Here is an 11,719-nt window from a genome sequence, read left to right as displayed (position 1 = left end):
GGATAGGGGTGGGGATGTAGGTATAGCATCATTTAGCTGAGAGCACATATGGTGCCCAAAAGTGCAAAAAGTGAAACCCGGTAAGTGGACGCACGTGCCGCGCACCATATGTCAAACAGGAAGGTTAGGGGAAGAAAATAAGGAAATGCCACAGTAGGGTAATTGGAGTACATCTGAGCAATTAACACCTATTAACTCACAGTGGGCAATCGACGGCAGCTAACAAGTCTGCTTGCAGCAACCTGCAGAACAGGATAAAGGAGGTGTCGGATTGCAAAGAAATGAGAGCTGTCATAGCAGAGTAAAGCAAACCTGCAGTAGATCGGCCATAGAACACATTTCGCAAGATAAGCCAGGTGTTGGAAAGTACAAAAGAAAGCAGGCTGCTGGATGCATGCCAGAAAATGGGAGAGGAAACATTAAGAAATGTTAAGGGAAGGGCAAGAGGTAATCCACGGCAGCTAAATGTAATTCAACACCAAAGGCACCACAATAGCAGTACCTGTGGTAAAACACATAAGATACCCTGTAGCTCCGATTGTACATACACACCCAATGACATCATCAGTGTTCAAAGCACAATAGTATAAAGTGTGAAGGCACCTCACACACACCTGTGTATTCCCAAACACTGCACCATCTGTGTAAACAGATGGGGAACTTTTACAATGTACATGTTGGGAGCTGCCATAGCTGTGATTCATCACCATGTATTAGAGACTGAAGGTGTTGTGGAGAATGATGCTGACAACCACCGCAGGCCCTGGAGGCAGAGAAGAGTGTTCAGACCAAGGGTAACCTACCAGGGGCTACATGACCTGGAGATAGTAGAGCATTACAGGGTGGACAGGGACATCTTACAGCAAATAGTTGAGCTGTGCCGGCCACGCCTGAGATCCAGAAACAACAGAGGGGAACCCATCCCAGTGGACACGAAGGTATGTGTAAGCTTGAGAATACTAGCCACAGGTACCTATCAAAGGCCAACTGGAGATATAATGGGGATCTCACAGGCATCAGCATCCAGGGTACTACACCACTTCCTGGATGCCATGTTACCACATGCCAATGAGCATATATACTTCCCCCGAACTCAGGAGGAGTTGGCCAGCAATATGCATCTCATCCACCATGTGGCACACTACTCGGAGGTACTGGGTGCAATAGACTGCACGCACATACATATCAAGTCACCACCCGGTGAGCATGGTAGGCGCTTCATAAACCGCAAGGGATACCACTCCATCAACTGCCAGGTCATGTGCAATGCCCAGGGCATTATCATGTATGTGTGTGCTGGCAGCCCTGGAAGCTACCATGACTCCCACATCTGGCATGCCTCACAGCTGTATCAGGTATTTGTCAGGGGGGGACATCCAACATGGCCACCTTGTGGGGGATGCTGGCTATGCACTGGAACCGTGGATGATGACTCCCATCAGAAATGCACACACACCCATGCAAGGACATCATAATGAGGCACACGCACAAACCAGAATCATCATAGAGTGTGTGTTTGGGATGCTGAAATCATGGTTCCGTTGCTTGGACATATCTGGTGGAGCCTTGCAGTACTCTCCAGGCACGTGTGCCCACATCTTCATAGTATGTACCATGCTACATAATATGATCCTGTGGAAACAGCTGCAGCAGGGACATAATGGTGAAGGCCCTCACAGCCAACTGCAATTGCCAAGGCCATCACAGGCACAGAGGGATTCAGACCACAAACACCCTGTGCCAGCCCCAGTAGGCTGATGGAGACATGCCAAACATGCCCACGCCTTGGCAAAGAGGGAACATATAGCACATACACTGACAGTGTATGACCCTACGGACTGACACACCTCTCCACCTGCACACACAGTAAACTGGATGGCGCACATGGACGACCACCTGTAAATTGTAATGTATAGGTGGCCTACTGTGTGAATCCTACATAGGCAGCCCTCAACCATTGCACACACAACATATATTGGAACAGGGAATGTCAACACCTGAGCAGTACACGCACCTAACAGCATATGTTGATACTGTATGTATAGGTTCCTAGGTACATCGGTAGGTACATGCCCGATTGTCAGAGGCCATTCATTAACCAACACAAACAGTGTCTGCTGTCGCCACCACATTGATTAACCAACTGTCCCTCAGTGGAGCAGAGCCAATTGCAGGATCCATGTGTGTAATCACTGTTCTCCACACACTCTGCATGGATTCCCTGGTGTGTTAATGAGGGGCTTCATATAATGTAATCAGGGATGTAGTGGCAAAGCATGGGGAGTACCCATGACAGGTATCTGTCACCCCAGCATGCTCCACCTATGGTTATGTGAAGGTGTAGCACTTTATAGTGTGTGGCTCACTGTGACATACATTCCCAATGCTGGAGCACATCCATTAAACATCACTTGGACATACCATTAATAGGTCTCATCCATATGTAAACTAACTGAGTTACACATTTGATTGCACTATAGAGTAACAGCTGTAGTACAGTCCACATACAAAACACCATAACACGTGTACAAATACCAGATGCCCAAGTGGTAAATGCACTGACTGTTGTGCATGTTCCCGGTTCCACGTCCTGCAAGGGACGTTACGTAATCCCGAAGGCACGAATAATGGATGTTGGATGCAGGTCATCAGATCAGGTTTAGCACATGTTAGTGGGTTTATGCGTTGGCAAGTGCTGGTATGCGTCGTTTAAACATGACTATATGGATATGCATGCAACAGGGCTAAGCTTTACTGAATATCGTGCAGATCACGGTCAACGATGTCCAGAACAGGTGCAACTAGCATTATTCACCCCTGTATAATAGTGCCTGCTCTGAAGGGTAAAACGACCACTGCCAGGAGTAGAACATGCAATCATGTACACAATCACCTAACACTAAGCTACCCGAGATGTACCAACGGCAGGTGTGTATTGTGACAGGTTAAAACACAAACGTGCGGAGTCCAGGAAACAGTATACACCACCATGTACACAACGAAAGGTGTGTTCTCCCTCTCACTCTCTCTCTCTCTCTCTCTCTATATATATATATATATATATATATATATATATATATATATATAATAGAGATAGAAAGGGTGATAGAGAGATATATGTCGATATATACGGATTCACTTATATCTGCAAATATATAGATAGGTCAACGACATGTACACAACCATGGAGGTACAAATAAATAGGATACTGCCAACTATTGAATGTTTCACATACCGACACATGCAATCACGAGGCTTAAAGACTGAAAGACCACAGTACCGGAACACTAGAACCGCGAAAGGGACATTTAGTTATCGCTGCCGGTGCTGCGGTCCAGGTAGGTACTGTGTTCAACTGTGTTTGTGATTGCTGTAGTCTGTGTAAGTGTGTGTTGAGGGTGCTGTGTGCATTTCTGTGGGACTGTAATGTGTGTGTGTGTGTGTGTGTGTGTGTGTGTGTGTGTGTGTGTGTGTGTGTTTGCATCATGTGTCTGTTAGTGCTAACTCGGAGGTAGATCATTATGGTAGGTGTGGTCATAGCTGGCTGTACGCATACGGTTACCACCTGTCCCACTTTAAGAGGGACAGCCCCTCCCTGGGCAGTTGTGTCCTGACAAAAAAATATTAAAAAGGGCAAATGTCCGAGATTGTAGGACATAATTATGTCCCATATATTATGTAATAGTTGCATTAAATAGTTATTCCTGTATCTAAAATACGTACATTTTACATGAAACATGATAAGTAGCTAAAGTGCTACAAGAATAAGTATGTATTTAGGATAAAAGTACGTTCTATCCTGTGTACTGACCATGGGTAATTGTTGGCCTGTAAACACCGATGTGTGTCCTGCAAATGTCCCACTATGGCCATTTGAAAAGGTGGCAACCCATGCCAAAGAGGTTCAGTCACCAACCCAACTGCAATGAGTGCAAATACCTGTGACAGAAATACACGAGACAGCTGTCATTTAGTAACATTCCCTTACATATCGATGTATTTCCGGAGGTATTGAAGTATCAACCTCACCTGCATGTTATATAGGAACCAATTAACAATGGCTCAATGTATAAGCCCGCAACAACCATAGTTTTAGTCTATAAATGATAGGTCTTTAATTAGGGAAGGAGCCCACACACATATGTGGAATATGTAGAAATGCAGTCCCCACAAACCTGTATATGCTATGTACACCCACCTACATCTCTCCCACACCTGAAACAATTGCAAAACAGACTGTAATAACATCACAAACATCCACTCACTCAATTACATCTGCAGAAGCGTTAACATACCTTGTGAGAGACACATTCTTAATGGCGCCATGTGAAATCGTAGCTGTTGTATAATGGAACAGACGGCGATGTTACAGGTTTTGTTTGCAATAGTCCCTTATCAGACGGTTGAGATGGCAGGTACACTCACATGTAGAACCACATACTCTAGCCATCACTTACAATCTACAGGGGAAATGAATTAAAAATATCCGTGTCTCTCCAAATAGCAGTTGCAATTCCTCACAACAAAACACATACTGGCCGTCTCCCCGAAGGTAGGGCAACGCCCAAGTGGAGAATTCAATTATACCCCACTGTTGCCACGTAATTGGCGAATGGAGTAGCTGTACAGCTGATGTGCATGTAATAATTTACTCAGGAACACCAATTGGTGTCAGGATACCACATATTACAGGTATCTATGTATATAAGGTTGCCTTGCCATACATTCAAACCATATGCTCATACCATAGAACCGTTTAAACAGTAAAGGTGTAAGAGAGATATTTACAAAGACTCGGAACGCTAACAAGGTATGTAGAACACTCAGTATGTTAGTGTATGTAGAGCCTGTTTTGTATTAATTAAAGTGTACACAATGCATAAAGTGGGAAAAGGTATTATGTAGTGATGTCTTGTTGAGCATAGTAATGCTTGTAGAAATTGTGTGTCCTGCTGTGGGCCACAAGGTAAACATCTCATACACCACAAGGGATGCTACATGAGGGTTTTAAACACAACAATTCCACACCACCCACCGTCAGTGGTAGGGTTTGTCTAACAAGTATGTGCCATAGCAGGGGATAGTATATGTTGATATACTGTCACAGTAGGCATGTGTATGGGCATATAACGAGAATAACATGCCTAAGGTGGTCCTGCTGTGCAAGTATGCTTTGCATTATGGGATAATGTTTAAAATATGTGTAATGTACAGTATTGTAGGTAGATATGTCAGATATTTTACACAGCATAACTGTTATATAATGCAAACAAAAGGTATGTCTATTGGCATGTACAATACACAATAACAGGATACATATGGCTTGTAGTCACGGGACACTGTAACAGCATGATAGCTAATTGAAATGGAAGATCTACTCAATTATCCATGCACGAAGGACATGTAATAGCTTCACAGGTTCTTAGTTAGGTACTATGCTGTCTGGCCAAGTACATGTGCAAGCCCAATTACAGTGTTTTCACCGGTGGCACCTCTCTAGGGTAGTGTCCTATGTCTGTGAACAGCAGAGCCATGTGTTACCTGCACCTGTGTACAGTACAGCCACTGCAGTGATCCCTGGCATACATGTGTGTCTCCCATCCACCTATCGAGGTATCTCATGAAGAGTGCTAGAGAGTGTCCCTGATTGATGTACATAGGAATCATGTTCCAAAGCATGGTGAGTGTCTGGTTCAGGAATATATCCCTCAAGCACGTCCCACTCATAATTGCATTTGTGTACATATCCATGAGCATGTTGCTCTCAGTGGCTTTTGCTTATGTTGCTTATGTGGAGTATATCCATCAATATTGTTGTGGACATGGGCCCTGTATGTTCAGCAGAGGTCACCCCTGAGTATGCAGTATGCAAATGTGTACAGTTGCGGTGTCTGTAGTTGTGCCGCATATGTCATCCTTCGGAGGTCAATAATCCTCATGGTGTGTTAATGTTGTGGTATGTAAAGGGTACACCCCAAAAGGGGTGTTGTACCCTTGAACATGTGTCATACGTCAGGAGTATAGAGGTACAATGGGTGCCTTTGTTCCAGCTACAAACCCATTACAGATAAGGGTGGCCACGTAGAAGGATATCCACGCCACATTGGCAATATGGTTATCAAAGGAGTGGGTGCTATATACGTGTGTACTAAGATCCTGTATAATGTCACATGTATGTAGGGGGACTACCACCTATGTGATTGTCAGTGGGTGATTGGTGTAATCCAAAGGGGATGTCTATGCACCTTGTGTCATGCAGCTTGAGGCCATGTTATCGACACCAGGTATCCGTCACAGTGACACCCTTATGGAGGGTGTCTGTATCAGCTGGTGGATCAATCATGGCTCCTTGTTTGCTGTCATCTGGAAACCTATTCAGGGAAAGTCCCTCTGTGCTAGCCTGTACCTCAGTGAAGCATATACCTAACATGAGGGGCCCTATGACCGAGGACTGTGGTATGCCAAGTGTAACTGAATTATAGTAGGTACTACGGTATGCTACCATCATTGTGTGGGTCCTGTCCGTGAGCCACTTTGCATAACATCTCGAGACGTAGGGGTCGATGTGCAGGTGGATGTGTATGTTGTCAGTACTAGAATGGAGAACGGTGCTCTAAGCCAATGAGAGGACACTGTAGACTGTGTGGATCCCCTTACCATCATCAACTACCCTGGTAACTGTATCAAAGGAGTCCACCAGGTGTAGGAGCCATGGCCTGGCCCTAACAAATCCAACCTGGGTGGCATCAAAGGTCTGGAGCCCACCAATGTCTCTGTGAATGACTTCCATGATGATGTGCCCCATAGCCTTGCAGAACAGTCCAGTCAGGCATATAGGGCGATAGTCCCTCTGGTTCATTGTGACGCCACCTGTGTGGAGTGTGATAACTGTTGCTGTGTGCCATTCAGGGGCCACAACGTCTGATACAAGGCTATTAGTTAATCTGGCGGCCAAGTGGGGAGCCATGTCATTCTGAGGTTTGTGTAAATCGCAGCCTGGGATGTTGGACGGTCACATGGAGTCTGTGTTCAGGCCTTAGAAAGTGCAGGTTGGAACTGCGTAGTTGTGACTGCAGGGACTCTGCATTGTTCCTGTATAGATTTTGGCCCTATAGGGAGTGAGAGGGTGTAAAGTTAGCATTGAACCTATCTGCCAGGATGTTGCCAATATCAGTTGGTTCTGTAATGTTCCTGCCTAACCGTCATATGTCAGAGCAGATGTGGGTATTGCCATTGAGTACTGACATACCTCCATAATGCTTTGTGGTAGTCCTTGGAATGTGTCACAGTAATGTTTACGTAGCTGGCTTTGGAGGATGTGATAAGGGATCCCGGATTCCTACTGAGGCTGACCAGTGAGCTACCCCACACATGGGATTGTACTCCACTTTGCAACAGTCTCCACCTTTTGTTGTACATTATGTCCATGGAACTGGACCCCCAGAATGGCATCCATTATCTGGTGGGTACCATCATGGCTCTGTTTGGGATAGCATGATCTATGCAGTCGTGTAAGTGCTAATGAAGTGCACTGGTGTATGTTTCAGCATTTGTAAGTACATTGTCCATCTGCACGGGTGTCATGACGTTTACTACCGCTGTCATAAGATGTCTGAAGTAGGCCTTGTGGAAATCTTGTACTGTGTATTCTGTGAAGGGTGTGGTGCCAGGATGTGGATAACAAGGGTGATTAGCATATGTTTGGAAACTACCAATGAGGGGATAACCCCAGGTATGGAACACCAGTCACATGTTGGTAATGTCCATGTCTAGGATATTGTTGGCCTTGGTGGTGGTGTGTATGGGTTGATCCAGCTGAGTGGAGGTTATGAATCCCAAAAAGCGTTGGCCTAATGTGTCGGTACATGAGTAGGTATCCCAGTTAAGTGTGGGGTAGTGTCAGTCTCACATCAGTAGTTCCTGTCTGAACCCTACTGCCCAGTACACCAAGAAATGAGGGCTGGTAACTGTGGGGTATGGTGTGGAATCCACAGCAAGTTACAATGTGTATAGCAGTTCTGGCCACAGTTAGTTGCACGTGGATCACCTCTGATGCATTGTGCTAAGTAACCAGCCTGGAGGTGTGTACATCCTTGTGAAATATGGACACACCTCCGCCGTGGGTGTTCTGGTCCTGGTTACATGACTGAAAGGTGTGGTCTGCGTATAACCTGTCAGTGCAGGTGTGCTCTCCGGAGCCTAGAGGCAGGTCCCAGTCACTGCAGAGATATCAAAGTGGTCCATTATAAGGAGTGCCTCACCTGAGTGCATTACAGATGAAGATGTCAAGCATTGAGTAACATTACCCCAGGTTTTGCTTGCCTGTTCCTGTTCTGGTGGTGAATATGTTATTGGAAACTGTCCTAGACAGGCGGTATAGGAGCAGCAAGAGCCTTACATGTTATCTGTAATCCCAGGGCCGACAGGTGCAGGTCATCTGTGCCAAAGCATCGTGTTTTGTTGACCATGTAATTCAAAGCAGACAGATACTGGATGCCTGTGGAATGACAGCAGAAGCATAGGCAACTGTTGAAGTGAAGCATTCAGTCGTTGTACAGTGGTATCAGTCTGGATGAATGCAGAATGCTTCTCAGGGCTTGGGCGATACCTTCTGGGCTACAAGACCGGAGAGCTATTGCATGTCCCTGTACATGTAGTCCAGGAAGTTACATCTCAGGGCAATCACACTAACATGGAGAATGACAGTCAAATTGTACCTGGTGAGGTGTGGCATGGGTGCATAGGTTATGTTGTGGATCCTGTTACCCTACAGCCAGATGTAAGCGACTATCGCCTTGTGTAGCCTGCTGAGTGGGACATCAGTGTCACCACCTACAGAGTCACCGATGACTGGTGTGTTGGATATGTTATAACACCCTATTGGCTGTAGTTGATGGGCACACATGAGTCTGTGGGCTATAGGTAATTGGTGTTGTGTTTGGTGATTGGGGCTGCCTCTGTTGCCTACACAGAGAGTATGGAGAGGTTCTGCAAATGTCGTAGTCATACTATGTGTGGCCTGTGGTGGTGGAGATCTAGTGAGACTATGTGATGAGTGGTGTGCGTTGCAAATGTTTAACGTCCCCACATGAATGTCAGGTTCAGTCTGGGTTGGAGAGAGCATTACCCCCAGCATGGCTACATATGTGCATCTCCCACAAGCTGTAGTGTCGTATGTTGGGAGGTGACCATTGACTGTGTACATGAGACAATTGCTCTATTGCCTCATGTTTGCCATATTCATCATATAGACAGGCAATAACACTGGTAAGTGACACTTGGACATGCCTGTATATTCAACCATGTCTCACAAGATATGTGAGGTAAGTGTGTACAACAGCTGTTGTACTGTAAGCAAGCTGGAAATGTAAGGACAGACAGTGTACTTGTAGGAAATGAGTTGGAATGGGTGCTATAGTAATTAGTAGCTCATGAAGTGCTTACATGTTCTGAACAAGTGCTGAGCATGAATATGCAATACAGATAGGGTGTTGGATAATATAAACCCACTGCAACCCACAAGTGGAGACACCAGTCATAATTGGAGGCACTGCACTATTACCCTGCTGAGTATGGTCTGCAAGTCTATGAACCTTTATCAAGGTAGATGTTAGCAGTACAGACGTATATGACAGTATGGATGATTTCACACTGCATAGCATACCTGTGACAGGTCATAGGACATCATCACCCATACTGTATTCCAGCTACACTGAGTATACTAGATGTACCTTTGTATGTCACAGGAGTGTTCTACCAGTGGCCTGTTGACAGAAGCAACACTACAAAAGGTGTCTGAGTGACATGTGCATATCACACCAGTGGCAGCTACAGTAAAACAGGGTTAATGTTTTGTACTCCCCCCTCATTGTAGCCCATACCACACAGACAAATGGGAGGCATCTGCGTATGTAAGGATGTGAATGGCCATGATCTAGGAGCAATAGCTGTCTCAGTGTTGTGGACAACATACAGAATGGGCTTTGTGGGTGAGGTGCGTGACATATGTGCACAATCTGACAGCTGCTAATAGCATTGTCACTGCTAGGTGAATAACCCTGTACCCATTAACTACCACCTAGGCAGCGGTCAACATTTTGGACACTGTGTGTAAGGGATGGTGCTGTGCAGTTCACCTCCCTGAGCTGGTGATGTCTCCAGGCCTGTTAGGTAGTCATACGAGGCACCCATGTCATGACAGGGTGCCATCCATGAGCATGGAGATCATTGGACAGGCATACTCAGCACTCGGGTGACCAATATTGGATCACATATCACCTTTAAGGGGTATTGGCCATGCGTGGATGGGTGACACCAGCCTTCACAATCCTCACCTCCACTATGCAGCATGCTGGCTACCTTGCATAAAGACATGTGCAACACTGTGATGTTGGACATGCTACACGTACATATCCTGATCTGAAAGGCATACGTCATGGACAGCCACCTACCTACTACAAGGATCACCACATGCTGGACAGATCCCTGTGCCATACATGTTACATACTTCTGCCATACCATGCAACCCTGTCCATCAAAGCTGCACACATCATCTCTGTCATACATGGTGCGATGACCGTATGGTAGATGTATCATTAACTGTCTGGATCAGTAATGTGGCAATGATGCACCTGGCGGTGGCAAAATGGCTGTCAGATACAGCTAGAAAACCTTGCCCGTACATGCTATAGTTGATAACCATCCCTGCGAATAACATCCGGCTAGCCATTGTCCCATGTGTATCACATGTGCAACACAGGTGATACATGGCAGGATGTTGAACTGCTGTACAGTGCCGTGTAGATGTATATGGCAAAACACATGCATGTAAAGGTTTCCGTGCGCATGTCTGCATTGTCACTGCTCATGTCCGTTAAGGCAGTGTATGTGTTGATATGTGACATATACACAGCATCAAGGTCAACAGCATTACTGTGGACACATCCAGGCATGTGCTGATAGGTAAGAACACCAGTAAAGGCAAACAGACATGCCCACATCAAGACAGCATTCACATGGAGTATGAGCAATGTAATGAGGTGACACACATATATGGTGATGATATCCAATGCACAACGGTGCAACATGTGTGTGACACAAACATGTCAGTCATGTCAGTGTCATGACAATTTGCAAAGATAACTGTTCATATGTACTAGATTTAATACAAATGTATGTGCAGCTGTATCTCTGTACATCTCTGTGATACTGTGACCTGTCTCCATCATTATGTCTTCCAGATAATGCCTCCTTCATGCCTGCCAGCGTATAGCCACCTGGAGGATGATGCCCTCATACCGTACCTCCATGATAACTATGAGGTGTTGTTCAGCCATGTGCCACAGCATGCCCAGCAATGTGATGACCTGTGGCAGGAACTTTGCAGGAGGGTTAATGATGTGGGTGGCCATAACTGCACCTACCAGCAAGTGCGCAGACACTGCATGGACCTGATACGACATGCGAAACAGCGTGCCAATGTAATCACCAGGGAACAAGGTAGAACAGGTGGTGGGCCACCAACCCAGCCCCCACTCACACCTACTGAGGAGCTACTGGCCAGCCTGGGGACACCCTCAGAACAGCATCCACAAACACTAGCTGCCATCGTGGAGGTGGGTGTTTCCCAACCACCAAGCCTGGAGTTGCCTGGTAAGTCACTACTGCACATATAACTATTATATCCCATTTAGTTGCATGTGTCACTGTACAATATATA

This window comes from Protopterus annectens, chromosome 6.part1 (genome assembly GCF_019279795.1).
Source record: "Protopterus annectens isolate FY-2018-M chromosome 6.part1, PAN1.0, whole genome shotgun sequence".
Lineage (NCBI taxonomy): Eukaryota > Metazoa > Chordata > Ceratodontiformes > Protopteridae > Protopterus > Protopterus annectens.
Note: the sequence above shows the minus strand (reverse complement) of the source record.